This window comes from Monodelphis domestica, chromosome 4 (genome assembly GCF_027887165.1).
Source record: "Monodelphis domestica isolate mMonDom1 chromosome 4, mMonDom1.pri, whole genome shotgun sequence".
Taxonomy (NCBI): Eukaryota; Metazoa; Chordata; class Mammalia; order Didelphimorphia; family Didelphidae; genus Monodelphis; species Monodelphis domestica.
The window spans coordinates 325,147,797-325,172,253 of NC_077230.1; the positions used below are offsets into that span (position 1 = coordinate 325,147,797).

At 34.5% G+C, this 24,457-nt stretch overlaps 1 protein-coding gene across 6 annotated transcripts in view; it reads left to right on the forward strand.

Annotated features, from left to right (window-relative positions):
* Positions 1-24,457, forward strand: part of GRM5 (glutamate metabotropic receptor 5) — a 705,122-nt gene that overhangs the window by 95,076 nt on the left and 585,589 nt on the right. The gene's annotated exons all lie outside the window — the stretch shown is intronic.

A 24,457-nucleotide genomic window follows, 5' to 3' on the forward strand; every position in this document is an offset into this window, starting at 1 on the left:
CTGTACTGTTAGTCCTAGAAGAAAATGAAGGCATATTGGAATACTGCTGTCCCTAATATTGAATCGCACATGTGGCTATTCACTCTCAGAATAAGGTTATTTAAGAGAAGAAAAATTTGCTAAGTTCAGTGGAGAAACCAGCAGAACTAAGTATTTTCATTCTATTTTTAGAATAATACTAATGGCAAGTGCTTGCTAGAAGTATTTTGAGGATTTGAGGATTTTGAGCTTTGAGGATTATGATGTATGCTCTTATTCTATATATTTGGGGGTTTTCTTTCAGTGAGATTTAAAATATGTTCCTCTAACTTAAAAAATAGTAAATAAAACACCTTACTTGATCCTACTATAGTTCTGAACTTCTCTCCTATGTCACTTTCATCTGTCAAATTTCACTGTATGAACTTCCATTCATTTCCATTTGCTCACCTTCCAGTCATTTCTCAACTCCTAACAATCTGGGTTCCATGACTTTATAGAAACTTTTGTGTCCAAGATAATCAGTGATTTCCTATTCATGAAATCCAATGATCTTTTGTCAAACTTTATTATCTCTAATCCCCTTTGAATAACTTTATAATACCACTAATTAACCCCTCCTTTAATCTCTTTTTTTTGACCTTGTAATATTTTTACTATTTTAAGGGAGGCAGGATTGATCAGAAAAGTCTGATAATCTTGATAAAGTTAAAGGGGAGACTTTGAGAATCCTGATTTTGTCTCCCTTTGGAAGGTAATAAATGCCCAAACTCATAGCTAACAGTATTTGTCCCATTAATACCATATTTAGGATGAATAATCTCATGAACAAGGAGCAAACCTGGTTGTTTCTCTTTTATGGATCAGGGCCATATTTTGTTTTTCTGTGCCTATAAAACATACAGCTGATATGCTGACTCTCTCTGCCCTCACTTTCTCGTTCTACTATCACTTCTTACATTCTCTCTATCCTTCAATATTTCCTTTTCTTTTTTTAAAATGTGCTTTATTGGTTAGCTTTGCCTTTCCTCATAATTATTTCTTGCAGAGTGGGTGACATCTTCTCTCCTCCAGGTTGAGTCCTTCTAAGGACCTAAATGGTTAGGGAGAAAACCAAACCATAATGGTTGTTACTTTGTGTCAATGGTTTGACCTAATTGATCTCTATCTCTCTGGCAAAAAGGAGGTGAAGTTCATTATTTATAGAATCATCACTGGATTTCCACTAGCTAGGAATTCTGCTTCCTTTTTCCATACTTTTCATCATTACAAACTGTCCTTTTGGCCCTATTTATTCAATTTTGTAGCAGTTCATACAACTTTTTTCACGTTTTTGAATGTCTAATATTCATCCCGTAATGATATCTCATTATTAGTTAGAAAAAATCTTAAGGGCAATCAAATTGAAATTCCTTTCCAAATCAGGATTCCTTGTCTATCTTCCAATCCAAAAATCCATGCACTCCATGATTCAGTATAGTTACAAGGAACTCACTGATATGCCATAGATTGATTAGCCATTCTCAATTGATAGAGACTCACTTTGTTTTCATTTCCTTGATGCCAGAGTACTACTCCTCATATTTTAATATAGATTGCATGAAACTTTCTGGCTTGCTAAAACTTGCTAGGTCTTAGAGTCTACTCATAGTTTTGAATATATCAGTTACCTGCTTGTTTGTGTTGATGCAAAACAGGAAGATGTTAGCACAAGGTTATCTTCTTATCTATTAAGTTACCCTTGTTAGATGTGGCCCTTCATTCTAGCCTGTTGGTACCAATACATATTGTGTCATCCTATGACTTAATTGGTGCTTCTTGTTCTATGTCATCCATGAATTTAGTAGGCTTGCCATCAATGTCTTTTTCAATGCCATTGACAACACTTTTAATAGAAGAAGAACATCAGCATAGCCCCACAGTACACCACTAGAAGCTTCTTCTCTGTAAGGCTGATGTACAAACTAGGTCACTTCTACATACAAAGTCCAGTTGACAGTGTGGAATCAAGATCAGAAGAGTGCTGAATTATGTTGTCTTGGCTGATACCAGAGATGCTAAATTTCTGAATAAAAGTCTGTTTAGCTCTTAGTTTTCTTATTTGCAAAAAAGGAATTTTCAATAAGGATCATACTCCCAATGGTGATGTTCAAGTTTAGATATTAACGAAATGTCTTTGAAACTCATTGAAAAGGGCCAGAAGGATATAGGAAGTTAACATCTTTGAGTTGTTTCAACTGCTCCAAAGAGGTGAGATCAAGAAAACAATAGGAATCATCAAAATATTAATTCTGTTGAGTGTCTGCTATAGCTTTATATCAAAAGTCTTTAAAAAGAAAAAAATATATTGTAGTATTGGGAAAGAGCAACAAGTTTAAAAAAATCCAACTCTGTGAAGCCTATTTTTATAGAAATCCAAAAGCATGTCTATAGTTAAGGTCTTGGAAAGCAAGAGCTATAGTACTTAGTCCAGGCAATGATCAAAGAAAAATGTCTCTCTGGAGGGTACTGCTGTCTCTTGAAAAAACACCCAAATAATTCTGAAAAAATGCTCCTTTTTTCATTTGGATGGTTTAACACCTTTAGGTTCAATCACATTTATTTGAGAATTTGCACTTAAAGGAGATTGTGGATGGAGCTGTAAGGGAATCCTATTATCTTAGTGCTTGCCTCAGCCAAGGGGAAGATTCTGCAGCATTCTTCTTATCTTCTTTTTGCCCTGATCAGCACTTTGGAGCCTAGGGCCACTCACACCCAGAATTCACTCTAAAACAGGGCATAGGATAAACCCCTCTTAGCTGGGCAATTCAATTACCCCGACTGTGTCACACTTCCTGATTCTTAGGCATTCTGACCACTTGGTCTTCTAAGTTTGTTAATATGGTATTGAAATTGAGGTCCTCTAATTCCAAATCTCTTTCTATAATGATTGACTAAATCCCTAATTCTAGTGCCTTACCTAGATAGTGACAACAACATTGTCATCACCAACACCAAAACAATCTAGGTCATAAATGACCTCCTCAGTTTTTGACATAGCACTTTGCTTTGGCCTGCCTCATGTGCTTATTATGCTCTTTTATGTAATATACTTATCAGCATTTACATATTGTCTACCTTCTAGATTGTAAGCTCCAGAAGGCCAAGTCCTGTTGCATAGAAATTTTATGTATCTCCTTTGAACAAAGGGCTCTGCCCATAGGTCAGTGTCATAATGTATACAGTGTTAAACCTAGAATTAAGAAGACTTCTAGGGGCTCAGTGGATTGAGAGTCAGGGTTCAAATCAGGCCTCAGACACTTCCTAGCTCTGTGACCCTGGGCAAGTCACTTGACCCCCATTGCCTAGCCCTTACCACTTTTCTGCTTCAGAATCAATATTGATTCTAAGACAGGAGGAAGGGTTTAAAAAGATAAAAAGAAGACTTCTATTCAAATCCTGCTTTAGTCACTTACTAGCTTTATGCCCTTTAGACAGCCACTTGAACTCTCTTAGCCTCAGTTTTATTGTCTCTAAAGTGGGATGATAAGTAACACTTAGCTCCCAAGGTTGTTGTCAGACTTGAGTGATATATATCTTTATTATTGACAGTACACTTTTGTTTGGTGAAATGCTTCTATGACCTCGTAAATTTAAACCTGGCATGCCTTACCTATGTTTACATGCCATCCAAGTCATTCCAACACAATTTGAGGAATTAGAAGCTGAATGGGCCAAGCCATTAGAAGTGAACTCATTTTAAATACACAGATATAGTCTCACCTCTAATTAACTCAGAAACATGAAATATATACATATATGTTATACACATTTATGCACATATTTACATACAGATACTATATGTATGTAAATTTATAATATAATCAAAATACAGTAACTAGATGGTGTAGTGGATAGCATGCTAGACCTGAAGTCAAGAGGACTCATCTTCATGAGTTCAAATTTGACCTCAGGCGGCACCTACTAGCTATATGAACTTGAATAAGTCATTTAATTCTTTTGATTTTGCTTCCGCATCTATAAAATGAGCTGGAGAAAGAAATGGCAAATCTCTCCATTTCCAAAGAAAACTCCCAAGTGGAGTAATGAAGAATCAGGCATGACTGAAATGATTGAATAAAAATATGAACATATAACAATAACAACCACAACAATAAACATTATTACAGCACTATAAAATTTGCAAAAACACACACACATAAAGACACACATGTGTTTAATATGTATACATATGCATATATGTATGTGCATTCATATATATAGAAAACATATATATTTATTTCTATATACTTTGTATTTGTATGAGCATATGTATTTTCTTTTGCTCCTCATAACAACCTGGAAAGGTAAGTGCCAGTATTTTCCTAGTTTTTCAGAGGGGGAAACTGAGGATGAGTGATTTTAGATGACTTGTCCAGAGTTACAGAGTAAGCAAGTTTCAGAATTTGAAAAGGGTCAGAATCTAAATTTGAATCTTCCTTACTCTGGTGCCAACAAGTATAGAGAAGCTAAGTGACTTCTTCATAATCATAGAATCATTAATCATTCTGGACTCAGGGTCCAATACTCATCTGCTGCCTCATTGTAGATTGGCACTATGGAGTAACTGGCACAAAACATCTATCAAACAATGAACATTTATTAAGCACCTACTACATATCTGACACTATGCTGAGCATTGGGGCACTGTGTGCCGGTTTTGAGGAAACTGAGATCCACAGAGATTTTTTTCCTTTGTTTCTTCACTGCTTACCAAATGGCAATAAATAATTGTCGACTGATTGTTGATTAATGCCAATGGTCATCCAAAAAGTAGCACAATTGGTATTTGTCAGGCACTCTTCCTCATCCATCTGTAAGTGTAACACAGTGAACCCAGATAACTGAGTCTGAGCTACTCTGGACATATTTACATGCTCCCAGTTCCTAGATATGAGTCACTTTCCTCTCTCCTGAGGCATAGCTATGCATTGCTTAAGCTCTTTCTCACCAGGGTTGGATCCCAAAGAGACACTTTTGCCTTAATCATAATAAAGCAATGTGTGAGCTTATAGGAACCTCCATAGTTGCTCACCTACCTTCCCCCCAAAGCACACCCCATCCCTCCCTAATCTCAACCATCACTCCCATGAATAAGGCAAGGTCATTGCGCCACACGGAGTTTTGCATGTGATGAATTGGAACCATGAAAGAGTAGTGCAAGGGCCCATGCTCTCATCAGCATGCTGCTAATGTGGCATTTTCAGATATGTTCAGCACAGCAATTGTGTCAATTAATTTATCAGAAACTTGTTTAACCTTTTCTGAGTGTTTTGCATACTAAGTAGCTTGACTCTGAAATGAGTGCCAAGAAGCAAGGCTGTGACCTACTCTTGTTGAATCTTCACGATGAGAGATGAGAGGGAATCAAATGGAGTCTCCTCTGTGGCTATAGACCTGCCTTCCCCATGCTCAGGTTTGCAGCAAAATCTTTGGTGGGAAGCTAGAGGCTGCTTACTTAAAAGAGAAGTTTCACTGTGTAACCCATCAACAAACACCCCTTCTGCACCAGCCCTGGTATTGCCATGTGCATACCCTCAGAGGCACACAATCATTTTCCTAGGTCATAGATTCAAAAAGGCATAGATTTTGAGCTTTGGGACAGAAGTGGGAGGGGTAAAGCTTAGGTTCTCTATCAAGGATCCAACTTCCATGATGGCTTGCACTTGAAATGGGAAAGTGTGGGGGCTGAGTTCTAACATATGAACATATGAACTATGAACTTTAGAGTTAAAAGAGGTTTGGAGATTGGCACATTCCGCCTCTTCATTTTGAGAATGAGGAGCCTGATGCCAAGAAAGTTTAAGTGTCAAGAATAAGATGATACAGCTATTTGATAGTAGATGCAGGATGAGAACCTATGTTCTTATTCTGCCACACCATTCTGTTTCTAAGGTTTACTGACTTTGCCTTAACTCAACAAACTTACCTCATGATATCTAGCACAATCTGAGCTTTTAAGTCCTAGGAATGTGAAGTCCCATGTGACCTTGTTCTTTTATTCAGAATAGCAAGAACTGAGATTAGATATCCTCATAAATTGTATTTTCTAATTGTTTTATTCCAGAATTATTTGGGGCCATGTTTTGGAAGAGTTTGGCCCATAATTTCTCTGGAAATAATTCAACTTTTGCTCTGCCATAAAGTGGAGTCTCTTAAAATGAGTGATGGATACCTTGAGTATGGCAAGAGATTAAAAAGTGAGAACATGAAGATAAAAGGGTTCTTCTGTATATAATTTCTGTAGGGAATAGTCAACATTTAGTTGCAAAGGGAGAAAATAGTGTAAGTATAATGAGTATTAGTCTAGGAATCAGGAAAGTTGAATTGTAATGTTCATTCTAATTAATGTCATATGACTTGAACCAAGACAACAAAAATCTTTTTTAAATGAGGTAGGTAATATTTATTAAACATTCATTATATTTCAAGTACAGTAGGACTTTCTTTTAACTAGAACTCAACATATACAAATTCAGTATATACGATTACCAATTGAAAAAATAAAGTCAGAGAAAATACAGAAAATATTTTTAATTATATGCTAAATCTATACCATTTTCCTAAGGAGCACAAAATCAGCAGTTCACCCAATAACACTCATTCTCCCTCTGAGAAGAATTAGTATGAGCAATTTATTGTTTTTTACCAAACATTAGCTCCCACATCAATCTTTGTCCAGAATTCATGCTTGTAACAAGTGGTGTTAGCATCAGAGCAGTGCTTCTCTTTGTTTCATAAATGCTGTATAATCATTAACAATGACCCCAACATATAGGAGCAGTGACATGGGTAACTCTGATAAGCAGATAACTGATAATTCCAAGAAAAGTCATAAAATGTGTGATCAACTTAATAAAAGGGAGCTTTTATAGTAATCTTTTCAGATTTTCATATCATATACTTCCACTAAAATCCTGCTTCAATACATCATTTTGGCATAGTATTCACCATGAGGACTCCAATGTCATGCCAACAAAGACCACATCCTGAGTTCCATCAAGGTGCAGAGTCTTCAAGTAGTGGTCTTTCTATGATATAAAAATAATCTTTCATTTGAAGACCAGGTTAATTATGATTAAGTAGCATTAACTCGAGGTTGAAAAGAAAATATTGTATTTTTCGAACATGGAAACTCATGAAGATTATCTACTAAAGCACAGACAAGAATGACAACCCCATAAAGTTAAACAAAATATTAACTATGTTGGTGTTCAGTTGTTTGAGTCATATCTTATTCTTCATTAGCCCCTATGGGGTTTTCTTGGAAAATATATTGGAGAGCATTTGTTTCTCCAACTCATTTTACATATGAGAAACTGAGGCAAATAGGCTTAAGTGACTTGCCCAGAGTCACATAGCTAGTAAGTGTCTGAGGCTATATTTGAAACTCTAGTCTGGCCTGGTGGAACCAGAGTATAGGTTCTCATCCTGGTTCTACCATCAACTAGTTGTGTCATCTTATTCTTGACACTTAAACTTTCTTTTTTTCTGATAACTTGCTGACCCCTGTACTGAATTAAGGAGTAATAAATACTTCAAATCATATATCCACTAAGTATTTGAAGCATGAGACACTGCTATGTATAAATAAGCCTTATGTAATGGCAAGATAGACAGTCACCTGCATAGTCTGATTTGTGAAGCAAAAGAAATGTTTTTAATTATCCCTCAAAATTGTGTCATAAGGGACTTTAAAGGTCATCTCCAACCTGTTACCAAATAGTAGTACTATTGCGACAGCCCTGACAGGTGATCATGAAGCCTCTTCCCTCTTTCTATCATCCCTGCTTGAACATTTTCAAAAATAGACAACTTCTAATGTCACTAGAAAGTCAATTTGTCCTTTAGTCAGATAGATTTAAAATTCCACTAGTCAGAAATTTATTTTTATAAAAGTTAAAAAGCTCTTCTATGTATGTCCCCTCATACTCCCTAAAATTCTATCATGAGAGTTTTTAGCTTCTAGTAGAATGTTTGCATCTTTAAAAGCCTTTTGTTAAAATTCAACTCTTCTCTGGGCAGGGAAGCAATTAATTTTCAGTCATTCACACTTTAGTAAGGATAGGCTTATACACTGTCTCTTGAGAATGCTCACACTGAAAGTACTTGGAGAAGGATACTGAAAGAGAAGGAAATGGCAAAGATAATCATTGCCTGGCTCTGGATATTGGAAGGGAGGAAAGAGAGGAAGCCAAAGGCAGTTTTCGCCTATATAATCTATGTTTGGCTGGCATAGACTGCAACACTCAATATATCATCGTCAAAAATGATAGAGACGAAGTGGTACATGGGCAAGAGCCTTAGGATCAGGTTTCCTGGGTTCTACCTTTGACTCTACTGCTAACTAACTGTACAAACATTACATATCTCTGAAAGGAAATTTTCTTTGTAAAATGTGGGTGTATTTTACATTGCCTTTCTGGTTTCTTCAGGCTCCAAAATTCTGATTCTGTTCTAGTTCTCCTGGACATCTGAAAATATCTGAACAAGAATAACCTAATCTTTTCCTTATGTCTCAAAAGGGAATATGAATCTTGCTCAGGGCCCAAAGTTATTTGAGACTAATAGCAAATACAACATTCAAATCATTTGCTATTATAATTTTTTTTCAGAATTAGCTTTAAAAGAAGGTAAGTAGGTGGCTCAGTGGAAAGAGCACTGGTTGGAGTTCATAAGACTCATCTTTCTGGGTTCAAATTTGCCCTCAGAAGCTTGTGTGCCCCTGGGTAAATGACTTAATCCTATTTGCCTAATTGCCTCATCTGTGAAATGAGCTGGAAAAGGAAACTGCAAACCCCACCAGTATCTCTGCATAGAAAGCCCCCTAATGGGGTCATGACTGAAACAACTGAAAAGTAACAAAATGAGCTGAAGAAGGAATGGCAAACCAACTCTATTTTCAACAAGAAAAGCCCCAAATGGGGCAAAACTGAAACTGAACAAACCGAGACAATTCAATAAATTTTGAAAATGAGATTCTCACAAGGTCTTCCAAACCAATAGGTCTTCCTTATTCAGTATATAATGGAGCAAAGGATAAATATCTCCTAAAGATGTGTGATCATATCAATCTTACATTATCATTTCCTTTAACGATTGCTATAGGGCAACATGGAAACTGAGGTATCTGCAATATCTACTGTACCTGTTCAACTCTCAAGCCTTTTTCTTCTACATTTTCATGCCCTTATTTCTGCTTGATTTCTTTTGATAGCCTCCTAACTTTTCTTCCTGATTCCAGTCGTCTGCCTTTCACATCATTGACAGACCATCCCAATGACCTCCCTTAAACTTTTAGTGGCTTCCAATTTTTATGCTTTAAAGATACAACCTTGATCTGGCATTTGAAGATGTTCATTATTTACCTTTCTTATTTTAGTATTAGTCATTGGTCCACTAGCATTTATTAAGTATCTACTCTGTGCTGAGTACTAAGTATGCAATTACTTAATGTAGAACATCATTTGGGAGGTAGTAGAAGACCATTCAAGGTATTAGACCTAATGGATGAAAATTCCTGTTTTTTGCATAAAGAAAATTATTCAGAGATCTGTATGAAACCTTTCCCAATTTCTCTTAAATCTAATTCCATTCCTCTGTTAATTCCTATTTATCCTGTAGATATTTGTCCATTTCTTATCTCCCCCATTTGATGATGAGCTCCTTAAGGGTCACAGTTATTTTTTACTTCTTTTTGCATTCCCAGATGTTATCATAATACCTGCCACATAGTAGACATTTAATAATTGTTTATTGATTAATTGAAGAATGAGTTGCTATGAGAAGAGAATGAAGGTGGGAAGACTGGGCTAATTGTTTAGCCAGCCAGGCAGTGCTGAGAACCTATGCAAGGTTGTTGGAAGTTAGAAAAGAGATGAAAGGGCAGGTATGGAAATTGTTTTACAGTTAGATTTGCTAGAAATTAGAAAGTGGATATGAGAAGCAAGAGAGTGAGAAGAAACAACAGAAGCATCATTTCTAAAATGGGAAGTATAATATTGGGTTTTTCCCTGTATTGGATTATTTTCCTTTCTCTTTATTTTTAATTACATTCATGTAGATAATTCCTGATGAAGAACTAATGTATTTACTCTGCAACATAAAGTCTTACAGATCTTTCTGGGTGGACATTTTAAGGGATATTCCAAGGGTCTTCTGCCCAATATGTGTCAGAGATGCATTTAATCCAGTTCATCCCAATTTTTTTTAAATCAAAGGCCAGCTGTCTATGCCTTTTCCCACTGTCTCTGAATACCAATGATAGTGATAATGAAATCAGAAGGAAGAATATGCTTTTCATGGAAAACTATAAACTTAACCTTGAATATTTTGAGTCTGAAATACTTGTAGGATATATACAAATGTAGATACTGTGTGGATTATTGGTTACATAGTCATAACAATTTAAAATAAGTGAATGAATGAACTTGACAATGAAGCGAAAATAAAGCAGAATAGACAGGTAATAATTTAATGTTTACTAAAACAACATTAATAAAAAAGAGAATAGTGAAAGCAAAGACAAAGTTATTATGTTTGAAGAAGAGAAAGATAAGGAAGTAAAGGGGTCATAGGTAGAAAGTGGAATTTCAAATAAAATACAAATATTTTGCTTTTAGGGGATATAGACTCAACTTTTCCTGTATCTCCTAGTCATATTTATTCTGATTCAGAATACAGGGAATAATATCAAAACTTGTTAATTAATTTTGACTTGATCATTTTGAAGGAGGAACACAATTTGGGACCATGCCAAGATGGCAACACAGTAGAGTTACTACTGAAGGACTATTCTTGGCATAAATCTTGCCAAGGGGACTTCATTTCCCCTTCCATTCCTATAAAAGTTCTCAGTTAAAAATAGAGGAGAGATAAAGCCCATGTACTAGAGGAGAAAAATGTATTTAACACATGCATATGTGTTAAATACACATACATATAAAAATACATATACACACATGTATATGTGTGTATGCAGGTATAAATATACAGATACATGTTCAAGTTTTATTTCCTGGGATTTAAATCCAATTAAGCAAGAGCCCTTGATCTCAAGTAAGTATAACAATCAGAAAATATATCACAAGTGTTACACATCCATGCCCTATTTTGTTCTAAAACCTTGTACTTTTATAAGAATCCATCTACTAGGTGAGAGTTCAGGCTAGACTATTGGTCTCCAAGATTTTGGGGTATGTACATTGATCTGAAAAGAAATGTATACATAACATATATATATATATATATATATATATGTATTTACTTAATTATATATTATATGCTGAATGGCTATTTGTTGTAGTAGGTAAAGAATCAGCCAGAAGGACTTGTGTTTGAGTCAGTCTCTGACATATATTGTTTGTGTAACCATTGGCAAATCACTTAGCCTCTCTGTGCTCAGATAACTCTTTAAGACTAGGTTGTGGAGGAAATTCCAACCTTCATTGGTAGAAAGAGTTCCCTAATTGGAAGGAGTTCCTTAGACCAATGAAATCACAGGTCCTGTCTTTATCCATACAAGTGTACTATTGTACATTTGTTGAATGGTACTTTCAGAAAGGACCAGAGAGAGGACCATTGAAAAAAGAACATAATATTTGGCCATTAAAAGGTAATCAGCAATTTTGAAGAGAGCAATTTCAATTTATTTCCTGCTATGTGTATAGCAAGGGATGGAGATGAAACACATTAAATAACCTAGTTCCTGTACTCAAGAGACTTATAATCTACAACACAATGTGGTGAACTTCTGTTATACTATGTTCAGGGCAGTCAAGGGAACTATACTAGGTGCTGGTGGATGTGCAAACTCAAATGAAAAATGGGCCCTATATTCAAGGAGCTGACACTCTTCTTTGAGAAGAGAAGATAATTCATTAAAAAATAACCAATGTGATGAACAATCTAGAATTATAACCAAAAGGTTTGAAAACTCTCTATAACCTTTGACCCAGCAATATCTCTTTTAGATTTGATTCCCAAGATGATAAATATTAACAGCTGCCTTTATGGTGGCAAAGAACTGGAAATTAAGAGAATGCCAATCAATTAGAGAATGGCTAAATAAGTTGTGGTATGTGATTTTTATAAGAATTGATGAGCAGATTGGTTTTTGAGGGAAAAACATGGAAATTTTTGTAGGAAATAATGAAGAGTGAAATGAACAGAACCAAGAGAATGCTATATACAGTAACAGCAATATTTTTAAAGGAATAAATGTAAATCACTAAGCTATTCTGAGTTTTATGAATATTCAGATTAACTACAAAGGACCTGTGAAATATGGTTTTATCTACCACCAGAGAAAGAACTGATATATGGAACTATGTATTGTGTGGTTGGTTTCATATATATATGCCAAATGTTGGCCATTCCTAGCATGGGGTTGGGAGGGATTGATGGAGGGAGGGAAACTTCTTAAAACTCATATATATATAGTCAATGATTAATAAAGGTAAAATATATGAGGACTTACAGGAGATAACTGAGGAGGTAAAATTTTAGTTTAAGACAGAAAGAGAGGATTACAACCTTAAGTAACTAAGGGTAGGGTCCTGGGTAAGGTCATAGATAGGACCCTAGCTAAGCAGAGAAGAAATTTAGAAGCAAAAATTGAGTGGCAAGGACTGTATAAATTAGTTGAAAATATAATGTCCAAAAATAATAGAGTGACTGGCCTAAGGGTACACAGTGACTTTGCCATTGGCACCATTGAGATGTGTTCTTAGCTCCCAGTAATAGCATCTACTACTGTCTTGAGTTTCAGAGAACTTGGCAGTCTTCTTCAAACAAAGGCATTATACTGACGTTATCAGGTTTCTATGAGGACACTTTGGCTCAGTTATTTGGACTTAACAGAAAGCAAATCACTGGGCAAAGCAGAGGTTGATGTTTTTAGGGTTTATTTGTTTACCCATCTGTTTAGATATTTGTCACAATGCTTTCTGTAATTAATACAAATAATTTGCCTGTTACTCCTCAATTATCCCTGTAAATTTCCCTTCTTCCTCCTTATTCATGATGTCTGTCTTTTCTATCCTTCTCTATCTTCTTTCAAGCCAGAAAATTCCAAGTCCCCAAAAAAGTGCTTTCAGTTCCATTCAATTCTATTCAGTGGTATCACGGATTAAGAGCTAACCTTGTAGGGTGAAAGACTGAAGGTGTCACCTCTGACATGAACTGGGTATATGAGTAAAAAAGGAAAGTGACTAAACCCCTCTGCAGCCTCAGAAAATTTTCTAAAATTATGAATTCTAGAATACTTGCCAATCTGCATTAATAAATGGAAATTCCTTACTGGGAATTCCCTATGCAGAAGAAATCACAGGACAGAACTATTAAGAGAAAAACAATGTGTCTACTTTGTACAAGGTACTGTGCTATTTTGGGGAGATTTAAAAGGAAGTTAACAAGAAATATGAGGTCAATAGGTAGGGCAATGGGTAAAATACCAGACCTAAAGTTAACATCGAAGTTCAAATCTTGCCTCAAATATTAGTAGTTATGTGACCCTGTAGTAGTTATTTAATATCTCTTAGTCACTGTACCTTTAACTGTAAAATGAGAATAATAAGAGTATCTTCTTCAGACTCTTCTGTCCAGGCCAAATGAGGTAATATGTGTGAGGTGCTTTGAAAATTCTCAAGCTCTTTATAAATGATGGAATTTTAAAATTATTATTTGATTATATTTTTGTTGGTCTTTATGATGTTGATGATGATACTAGTAAATAACAAAAGCAAGATCTGTTCTCAAGGAGTGTACATTCTGCTGGTGGATACAACATGCACAAAAGTAAAAACAAGGCATAATTTAAAGCTGCTAGATATGATAGTGTCACAGACTAGGATATGAGGTGTCACAAAAGCTGGACACTGAAGGAAGCTAATCATTGTTGTGTGTAAGAAGTGCATTCCAAAAGTGTGAAAACACAACACTAGGAGATGGCAGGATGAAAGGCAGAGTTGACCAAGTAGCAGATAGGTCAGTGAACCTATAAGGTAGAACGTGTCTTGTTTCCTTTAAAGTTAATGAGTAAGGGGAGTGATATAGTCACACCCATTCCTTAAGATGACTATTTTTACAATGATGTAGAAGATGGCCTGGAGATGAACTAGATAGGGAGATTCCAATCAGTCTATTATTGTACTGGCTTAGATATATGACAATCAAGGTCTGAAGAAGAGTGAAGAAAAAAGGTATGAAAGCATGAGCTGTTTGGGATGTAGAGTCAACACAATCAAAGGAGGTAAAGGTAAGGAAAACACTCCTAGATAATTCTAGAATTGCAAGCATGGGTGCTTGTAAGGATTGTAGTATCCACAAAAGAAATGGAGTTTAGAGGAAGGATAAATTTAGGAATCTGCTCTTAAAGAACTACTCACATAGGTCCCTATGCAGGACACCAAAGAGTTTTCAACCCATAGCAAAATGAAGATGTTTGCAGTGGTGACAGCTCACTCCTTTCATATTTGTGCTTATATTACTCATTTCATGCCTGAACTTCTGACTGTGCTATGTAGCAAATAGAACTAGTGATAGCTAGAGCATTTCAGTAGTTATAGATCATAAGTGCTATAGCCAGTATCTAAGAGTGTTGTAGATCCCAGTTGTATCTTGACTATTATCTCCTCCTCACATTGCAACACATTTTGAACCTGTGTTGCAGGCTTAGAATGGAATAAATATCAGATCATCAGCCCAGGATATGTCAGACAATAAAGGAAAAGACAAGTTTATTCCCACTATGTCCATATAAGACTATAGAGAGCATCCTTTTATAACAACTTATTCAATTGCTCCTGCGTGAATTGAGTAATGGGTTTCAATACCAAATTATTGTGTAGTAGGTAAATAAGGAAGAAAAATGGAGAGAATTATCAAAATAATTTATTTTTAAGCTTTCTTTAGATGTTTATGAATGAAGAGATGGAAAAATGCAGATATTCACATTTCTATTGTAATTTGTACTTTCAAATTATGGCAACGATGATACTGATTGTGATGATAAAATTTAGATTGTGGTGGTAATGGTGATTGTGTTACTGTTGAAGATGATGTAGGTTAAACAAAATTTTCATTTTTTGGAGATTGCAGTGTTTTATAATTCAAAGCTATTCAAGATGACCAGGGGGTTGTATATCAGAGGATAATTATTTTGATTTGAAAACATGTTGTGATTCTGTAATACTATTAAAAGAATCTTCCTAAAACCTATAGTTTTACATACTAAATATATAATATTTACTAAATAATATACTAAATAAAATACTAAATCATATACTAAATCATATACTAAAAGTTGGAATCATATGTAATATACTAAAAGGGTAAGGCAAGGATATCTTCTTTCCTCACTATTATTTCATATAATTTTGGAAGCATTCACAATAATAATAAGACAAGTAAAAGAAAGTGATGTAGCAAAAATAAATAAAGAGGAAGCAAAAGTATTCCTATTTGCTGACAAAATGGCAAATTGCTTAGTAAAATCATAGGAAATTAAAAAAGAAAACAGTTGGGATGCTAACTTCAGTGAAGTTACAGTTTCCAGTCTGAAATCAACAATATTTCTATATAATAGTGTATATAATAATAAGATTAAAGTAATAATAATAGAATAGGAATTCCCCTTCAAAATATCTCCACTACAAATATAGACAACTAAAATAAGATTTTAAGATAAAAAGCTATTCCCAAATACAAAAGTTGTCAAATATTATGAACAAGCAATTCTCAAAGAATGTCAAACTTTTAAAAACAACACAAAAGAATGTCCCAATAAGAGAAAAAAAACCAAATCCACACCTTGAGATTTCTTCTCACACCCAGAATATTGTAAAAGATGAACAAAAACCAAAAGAAAATACTAGAGACATTATTCTGGAAAGCCAAGCACACTAATCATTGTTAGTAAAGTTTTGAATTTGTCCAACAGTTCCTGAAAGCAATTCAAAGCTAGAGAAATAAAAGGATGAAAATATCCATACCTTTGACTCTGAAAATCTTCTGCTGGACATAAGCCCTCAACAAGGCATTGACAATAAAAAAGCCCATGTATACCAAAATATTTAAATAATAAATTTTCATGGAAATATGGAATTAGGAAAACAGTAAATGATCTTTGATTAGATAATGGCTATATACATTTTGATACATGAATATAATGCAATATTATTGTGATCAAAGAAAAATAAAAGTGATTAATAAGAAATATTTACATGGAGTAATTCTAAATAAAGTAAGCATAGCCAGGACAATTATATATATACAATGACAACAATTTAAATGGGAAGAATACCAATCAAAAATGTTTAAAATCATATGATAAGATATTATAAAGGAGAATCTTGCCTATAAAAAGAGAGTTGAAAAGATCCTTTGTAGAGTTTGGCATCTATGGATATACTTTTATAATATATCAATCATTTTTTCATAGTTGTTTCTCCTCTCTAAAACAACTGTCTTGAAAATAATAGCTCTCAATTCTGTTAAAATAACTATAGACAATATAAAATAATTAGGAGCCTACCTGCCAAAATAAACACAGAGATTATATGATCACAATTACAAAACACTGTCATACATAAAGTAACAAAATTCATCTGGAAGAACATAAAAAGCACATTAAGGGAATCAGTGAAAATAAATGTTAAGGAAGGCAACCCAGAAGCTTCAGATTTCAAATCATATTACAAAGCAGTAATTATCAAAACATTTGATGTTGGCTAAGAAATATAGCAATAGATCAGTGGAATAGATCAGGTACACAGTTCATAATAGTAAATAAGCAATTGAATAGCTTAAGTGGATAGTAGATAGAGTGCCAGACCTATAGTCAGGAAGATCTGAATTCAAATTTGGCCTCAAACTTTTGCTGTGTGTCCCTAGCCATTTCTCTTAACTCTAATTCCCTCCATTTCTTCATTGGTAAGATGATCTAGAGAAGAAAATGGAAAACTACTCTAGTATTTTTCCCTAGAAAACTCTAAATGGTGTCTTGAAGAATTGAACACAACTAACTGACAAAACATCACCAACAACTAATCTAGTGTTTGTCAAATCCAGAGATCCAAGTGTTGGGGGTAAGATCTATTTGACAAATGTTTCTTGGAAAATTGGAAAGCAGTTCTGACTAATATAGACCAACATCTCACATAATATTTCAAGTCGAAAAAATTAATAAATTATTTTGGCATGAAGGGTGATATAAGTAAATTAGGAGAGAATAGAAAAATGTGTCTATCACATCTATGGATAAGAGAAAAATTCATGACTAAAAAGAAGAAAGGGATTATGGGAAACAAAATATAATTTTGAATACATGAAGTTAAAAGGATTCTGTACAAACAAAACTATTTAAGTCAAAGTTAGGGAAAAATAGGGAACTGGGAAAAATTTGCAAGTGGGTAAAAGCCTAATATCTCAAATATATAGAGAACTAACTCAAATTTATAAAAAGTCATTCCCCATTTTGAAATAGTCAAAGGATATAAATGGGCAGTTTTCAGAAGAAGTATTCACAGAAGAAAAACAACTGCTTGATCACATGTGCCAATGGGATATGATTGGGGTTATAAACCCTAAATTATAACCCCAGTGCAAATATCAATAATATGGAAATAGGTCTTGACCAAAGACACATGAAAAACTCGGTGGAATTGTGCAGAGAGGGGAGAGAAGGAATATGATTTTTGTAATTCTGGAAAAATGCTCTAAATTAATCAATTAAATAAAATTTATGAAAGAAGTATTCAAAGTTATAAATAGTGACATAAAAATGCTACAGATCATTACTGACTAACCAAATACAAACAAAAACAACTATGGGATAGAACTTAATATCTATTAGATTGAAAACATGATAAAAAATAAAATGAAAAATGTTGGGGAGTATAAAATTGTGACAATAATATATTACAGATGGAGTGCACCCATTTTGGAGAACATTTTGGGACTACATCTAAAGGACTATAAAATTGTGTATACCCTTTGACCCAGCAATAACATATATATCAATTGGGGAATGGTTGAAAAAGATGTTATATGCTTATGATTATCTATATGTATATATGAAATGACAAGTAGAAAAGTTTCAGAAAATGATGAGAAGTCTTATATTAGCTCATTCAAAGCAAAGTGAGAAAAACTAGAAGAATATTGTAAACAGTAACAATATGTTACACATGTATATATTGAAATTGCTTGCCTTCTCATGGAGAGAGTTTGGAAATTTTTAAAAATTAAAAAATGATTGTTAATTTTATATGTATTTGAGAAATAATGAAATAAAGAAAAAAATAATGGCAGTCTGCGATGGGAAAGGGGGAAGTCTAGGTGATATAAAAGGGAAGGAAAGAAGGAATGGTGAAAGAAATGAAAGAAGGAAAATGAGAGAGGGAGAAAGGAAATGAGGAAGGAAAGAAGAAAGGAAGGAAACAAGGAAGGAAGGAAGGAAGGAAGGAAATAAGAAACAAAAAATTCTATACAGAATCCAAGATGAAATTCAGCCATATATCCTACTATAATTCTGGGTACAAACTATTGCCCACTCACCATAACTTTCCAAGATATAGGTACCAATGGATGGGCTCAATGGCCAAAAGGTCCAATTGTCTATTATAATTTATGGAATGCATATGCTTTGTGCCCTTGTTTGTTCTTGTGTAGATTGTTAAGACAATCTCTTTTGAGTTATGACATTAGTTGATAATGACAATGACATTAGTTGAGAAAGTCTTGTATTATATAGTGGACTGATCCAATCAGAACAATGTCTTTTACAAGCAGGAGCATCTTGAGAACTCTCATAATTACCAGAGATTTTTCTTAATTTTCAACTCTTGGCAGTTATTTCAAAAAAACATAGTGACAAGGATATTTGATAAGCATATGCCACACTTAATAGTGACCAACAGGAAGTCATTCATCAATTACTTTTGTATTTCCATCTATCATGACTTTTGCATGATTTTAAGATTTGCCTGCAAGACATTCTAATAGAGAAGTCTTTAATTCTGCAATTTTACTATAATCATTGATGTCATTTTTATTAATATTATTTTTTAGTGTTACCCAATTAGTAGTGGATAATAAACATAGCAAAACTTGTATCCTTCTCCTTTATGTTTTACAAATAAGTTTATATTCTTAGCTGATATTACCCTTGGCTACCATCTCTGTCTCTATTTGGACATTTGCTAGGTGAGACTCTTTCTGCTCTCTCTTATTCTTCTCATTATAGTGACATATTTGTCTCTCAGGAATAATAATATCAATGTTTTTAATAATTTATTTTCCATTTTCAGGATAAATGGGAGATATGTACTTAATTTGAGATTTTATTAGTATTGACTGTCAGGTGAAGAAATCACCTTTACCAAGTTAGATCAGAACCTTCTCTACAATATAATGATAGGGAGTTTCTTAGAGCCTTCAGAGATTAAATGGCTTGTCCAGGACCATGTAACCAGAATGTGTCAGAATCAGGACTTAGCCTCAAAACTTCCTAGCTTCAAAACTAACTCTCTTTTCAGCATGGATTCTTGCTTCTCTTCAGAAATCTTGCTTAAATCATTTTGTAGATTTTCCTCCTAATATAGAATTGATTTTTATTTTTGACCTTATTACCACTGTTCGCATTACATACAGAGACTACCATGTCAGTAGTCATTTTTTATGTGTTGTAGACAATTTCATTTTTTTTTGGAAGGTGTTTTGTTCTGTGCTGACCACATATAACACTTCCAGTCCTCTCCAAGAAGAAAGGTTTCATAATAGCATGAATAAGTATTTTGAGCTTCATAAGCTTTTGATCTTTCATTTCTTAATAACAAACCATATATTTTTGTTTTCATTTACCTGAGCCTTATTTCCACCTCAAGATTTAAATTATATTTGAATGTCAATATTAATATGGTTTAGCTTTTCACTTCATTTCAGGGAATAGTTCTTAAGCACTTCTCACATGCCAGGTACTGTGCTATATGCTAATGAACATGAGATGTAAAATGAAATGTCTTGCCCTCAAGGAAATTATATTCTGTTTATTAAGTGCCAGATGTAGACAGATAAGTAAAGACAATTTTAAAATGGAATATATTATGTAATGAAAAATGAGAACTCTAAAGTAAAGATACTTTGTCTCATATGCAATTGTCACTTGTTTTATGAGGCATAAGGAAATTCCCATTTTCTTGTTTCTTTAAGTAAAGAATTAAAAAAAAAGTATAAATAAAATAAATTTAAAGCAATTGGCAATGTGGTGGTCACTCAGAACAGATATCATTCAAGAAAGGCCTTCTGGAGAAACTGGCACCGGAAGTGAGCATCAAAAGGAACTAAGAGCTGAAATAGGTAGAAGTAAAATGGGAAAACATTTCAGGTGGGAAAGACAGAATGGGAAAAGTTCAAGGATAAGAAATGGAATGTCTTGTACAGGAGGATCAAGAAGGCCAGTTTGTCTGGAATGGATAGTGTGTGCGTAAGAGGAATATGCAATCAATCTGGAAAGACAGCCAGGAGCCAAGTTGAGAAAGGTCGTAAATGTCAAACAAAGGAATTTAGCTTGTATTTTATCTGTAAGGCATTAGGGAACTAGTTATGATACAAATATCTCATATTCTAGAGTACTGATTATTAAATTAATATTTATAGAGATTCTAAAAGGTATATGATTCTGAGTCCTTTGTGTCCTTTTCTGCTATTCTGTGACTGTCACTGCTAAGGCAGAAGTAATTCCAATAGTGTTATGTATTTCTTCTACTGTTATGGGTCATCATAACTTTAGAATTTGTCATCTAGTGACCCATCTGCTAGTAATGAGACTTTCCATACCTGACCATGCTGCTCCTCCAAAATGAGGCTGTCTGTCACTGGGATTGTATTCAAGATCTTTCTATCTTGGTATACCCTGCCAGATTTTGCCAGGAGGCATTGGCCTAGCCTTCAAGAATCACGGTCACTTCAATGTTATGATATAGTGTTAGAATTGACCTTTTCTGGAAGACAGCATTTTTATAACAACAAGTGCTATTTATATAGCACATGTTGTTTGTTATATTTTAAATCTTTTTTTATGTCAGACACTTTTTGTCCATCTTGTGAAAACAATGGATTTTTTCTCAGAGTATATTTTGAAATAATTGAAAGAAATTTAAATTTCAGTTTGAGGTTAGTGAAAATAAAGAATAACTCCACCCTATCCCCTATCCAAGTTCATGGACATCCTGAAATCTGTCTAAGGTAGTTCATAAAGTTTACCCTCTCTAGGTTAAGAACCATTCATGCAAGGAATTAAGGTTTGTAAAACATAATGCATATATAGTCCCATTTGATTCACACAACAATACTATGAGAAACAATAATAACAACAACAAACCTTTGTTTCAAAACTGAGTCACATCTATTATATCATTTTATGTTCCTAAAGACCTGGTGAGGTAAATAGGAGCTTATATTGTATATTATCCTCATTTTACAAAAGAGAAAAATAGACTTCAGGATTTTAAGGTTACAAAATTAACTAATAATGGAGTCCAGCCTAGAATTCTAGCTTTTTAACTCCCAGATGCTTCTTCTAATTCCAATTTACATGGCTTCAAAGACTGGTACTGGTAGATAGAAAAACAAAAAGTAAATTAGGGCTTAACATAAAGAATAATTTCCCAAATATTAGAATTGGTCAACAATGGAATGAATTTACTTTTGAAATATCATTTGACTTACTGTGGGTGATTGATTTGCACCCAGGGGCAATTATATTCATTTTCTTGAATGTTTTAACTATTTCTGAAAAATGTCATGGTTCAATATTTAATTATGCAATTCGGTATATGCACTTATAAACTAAAGCACTCATTGCAAAGCACCTTTGATTGAAGGAATGGAATTCACAGGGAGGAAGACATAGGAACAAGAGAACTTTGTAAAAGGCCAAAGGTCATTAGAATCCTCAGAGAGGGGCTGTTGTGGGAGCACATTGGACAATCTGGAAGTCTATTCTTGAATTTGGTTGGAACAGAAGCCACCAGAGGATTTTCCCTGGAAAAGCAGACATTCCCTAGCCATGTTTCCCAATGCCTCAGTGATTCGAGCAGCCTGACCATCTTGCTTTGAACTGAAGGGTGATCCATGTGAAGAGATTAGTAGCCAGCTTTTGAAGGGGTTTTACCTGGAGAGGACTGAACACTGCCCTCTCTTTCCTTTGCTTGCTTACCTAGAGAATATCACATTTTCTCTTAGATAGCTTAGAAGCGCAAGGCAGTTCCATCTTTAGGCAAAGAGGGCCAGACAAACCTTGGCTTTGGCTGGATCCTGAAAAGGGTTGAACTGATTGATCTTCATTCTAGTTAGGGACCCCTCATCCCTCTTTCCAAACCTTTCCTTGTTATTCACTATTAAATCACATTTCAACTAAAGATCAAACTCAGTCAGATCAGTTATCAAGAGGGTGAAAGAGGACTAGTGGGATAAAGGTTATTTGGAGGGAGAACTCTATTTGATCCCAGGTTAAGCCAAATCCTGGGTGGGAAGCCATTGTTCTTCTCCAAGCAAGGGGTTTGACCAGAAGGGACATCCAGAGGGTTATGTTTCACAAAATACCTAACCATCCAACATTTCTTCCATCCTGTGTTGTTCCCTAACCTAATACAGACCTCTGCACTTCCCAGTGCCTCCACCTTACCCAGCTAAGGACAGAGGGAAGCCATCAGCTCTCTGTGTGGATAGGGAGGGAATATCCTTGAGGGTCAGGTCACCACCTCATTCTGACTAACCACCATATCATTATCCAGGGATTCCCCCACTTTTCCCTTTAACAAGATATATCAGCCTTCTACTTAGATATGAAATATTTTACAAAAACTTTGCATAAAACATGATAATCAGCTTATATTGCATTTGTGTAGAAAATGGAACAGATTCATTCTTGTAGACAAAGAGGTACAGAAATGAAAATAGGCATGGTTTAAATATAGAATTAACTTCCCATGCATATCTTTTGTATCCTCCTTACTTGGCTTCATATTCTCCAATAGCTGCCTCTAGGATTGGAAGAGATCTTAGAGATAATATAATGTAGATTCCGCTTATTATAGATGAAGAAAGTCTGACCCAAAGGGATTAAATTATTTACAGTAGATCACATTTCTAGTTAATGACCTCAGTTGGTGTGAGATCAAATGGGAATACTATATGTTAATCACTTTTCAAATCTTAAAGCACTAAATATATTTTAGTTATTTTTATAACTATCATTAGTCAAGTCAATAAGAATCTGCTAAACATTTACTATGTGCCTGACACTGTGCTAATTACTGTAAATATAAATAAAATAAGAAAGAAAAAGAATCCCAGCCATCAAACAGCAAGCATCTGGATGAAGAAAAATAACAGATAAAAGAAAGATGAAATGAGGGTGAAGAAATGATGAAGGTACCAATTGTGGGATCAAGAGAAAGGAAGTATGGAGTGAGGAAGGTAGTGTAGAAAGGACTGAAAGTCATGCTTGGCCTTGGTTTGCTTCTTAAAATGGAGATCTTGTGAAGAACTAGCCAACCAGAGATAGAGGCCATAGAGGTGGAAGATAAACTTCCAATGTGTGAAGTTCAAGCATGAGTTTTAAAGTTGAAGAAGTATCTGGATCAAGGGAAAGAGAGACCATAGAGTCATGCATGTAACTTGTAGAGAAATATCATCAATAATAGTACTATATTTTATTTTATCATTATAAATAGCAGTCTCAGCACCAACAGGAGTAGTAGTAGGGGTGAGGTGGTAGTAGTGAGTTATTTTCAGTTATATCTGACTCTTTGTGATCCAATTTGGGGGTTTTCTTGGCAAATATAGTGGAGTGGTTTGCCATTTCCTTCTCCAGAGCATTTTACAGAAGAGGAAATGGAGACAAGCAAGTTTAAGTGGCTTGCCCATGGTCATATAGGCAGCAAGTTACAGAAGTCATATTTGAATTTAAAAAAGGGAGTCTTTATAACTCCATGACAGACACTTTGTCCACTGAGCCATTTAGCTGCCCATAGTAGTAGCTGGAGTAGTAGTATATTTTTTTTGTCATTATCAGCTTAACATGACACACTAGACTGGTAAAGTGGTATAAACAGTAAGTCTGACTCAGTCAGATGGACGTACATTTATGTTCTATTGTCAACAAATTCTAACTATATGAGTAGGTTTGCCTTGTTCTCTGATGCTAAGTTTCATAATCTATTAAAGGGGACTAATAATAATAGTAATATGTATAAAGCTTGCCTCCCAGGGTTTTTTAGGATCTAATTAAAATATATTGCTTAGATTGAAAAAAGTCAAACATTCTATAAACACTACTATTGAGAGAGCTAAAACTAGAATATGGGTCTCTTCACCTAACTCATACCTAAACACAATTATACTATTTTCCATAATAATGTTTTAATACAGAATT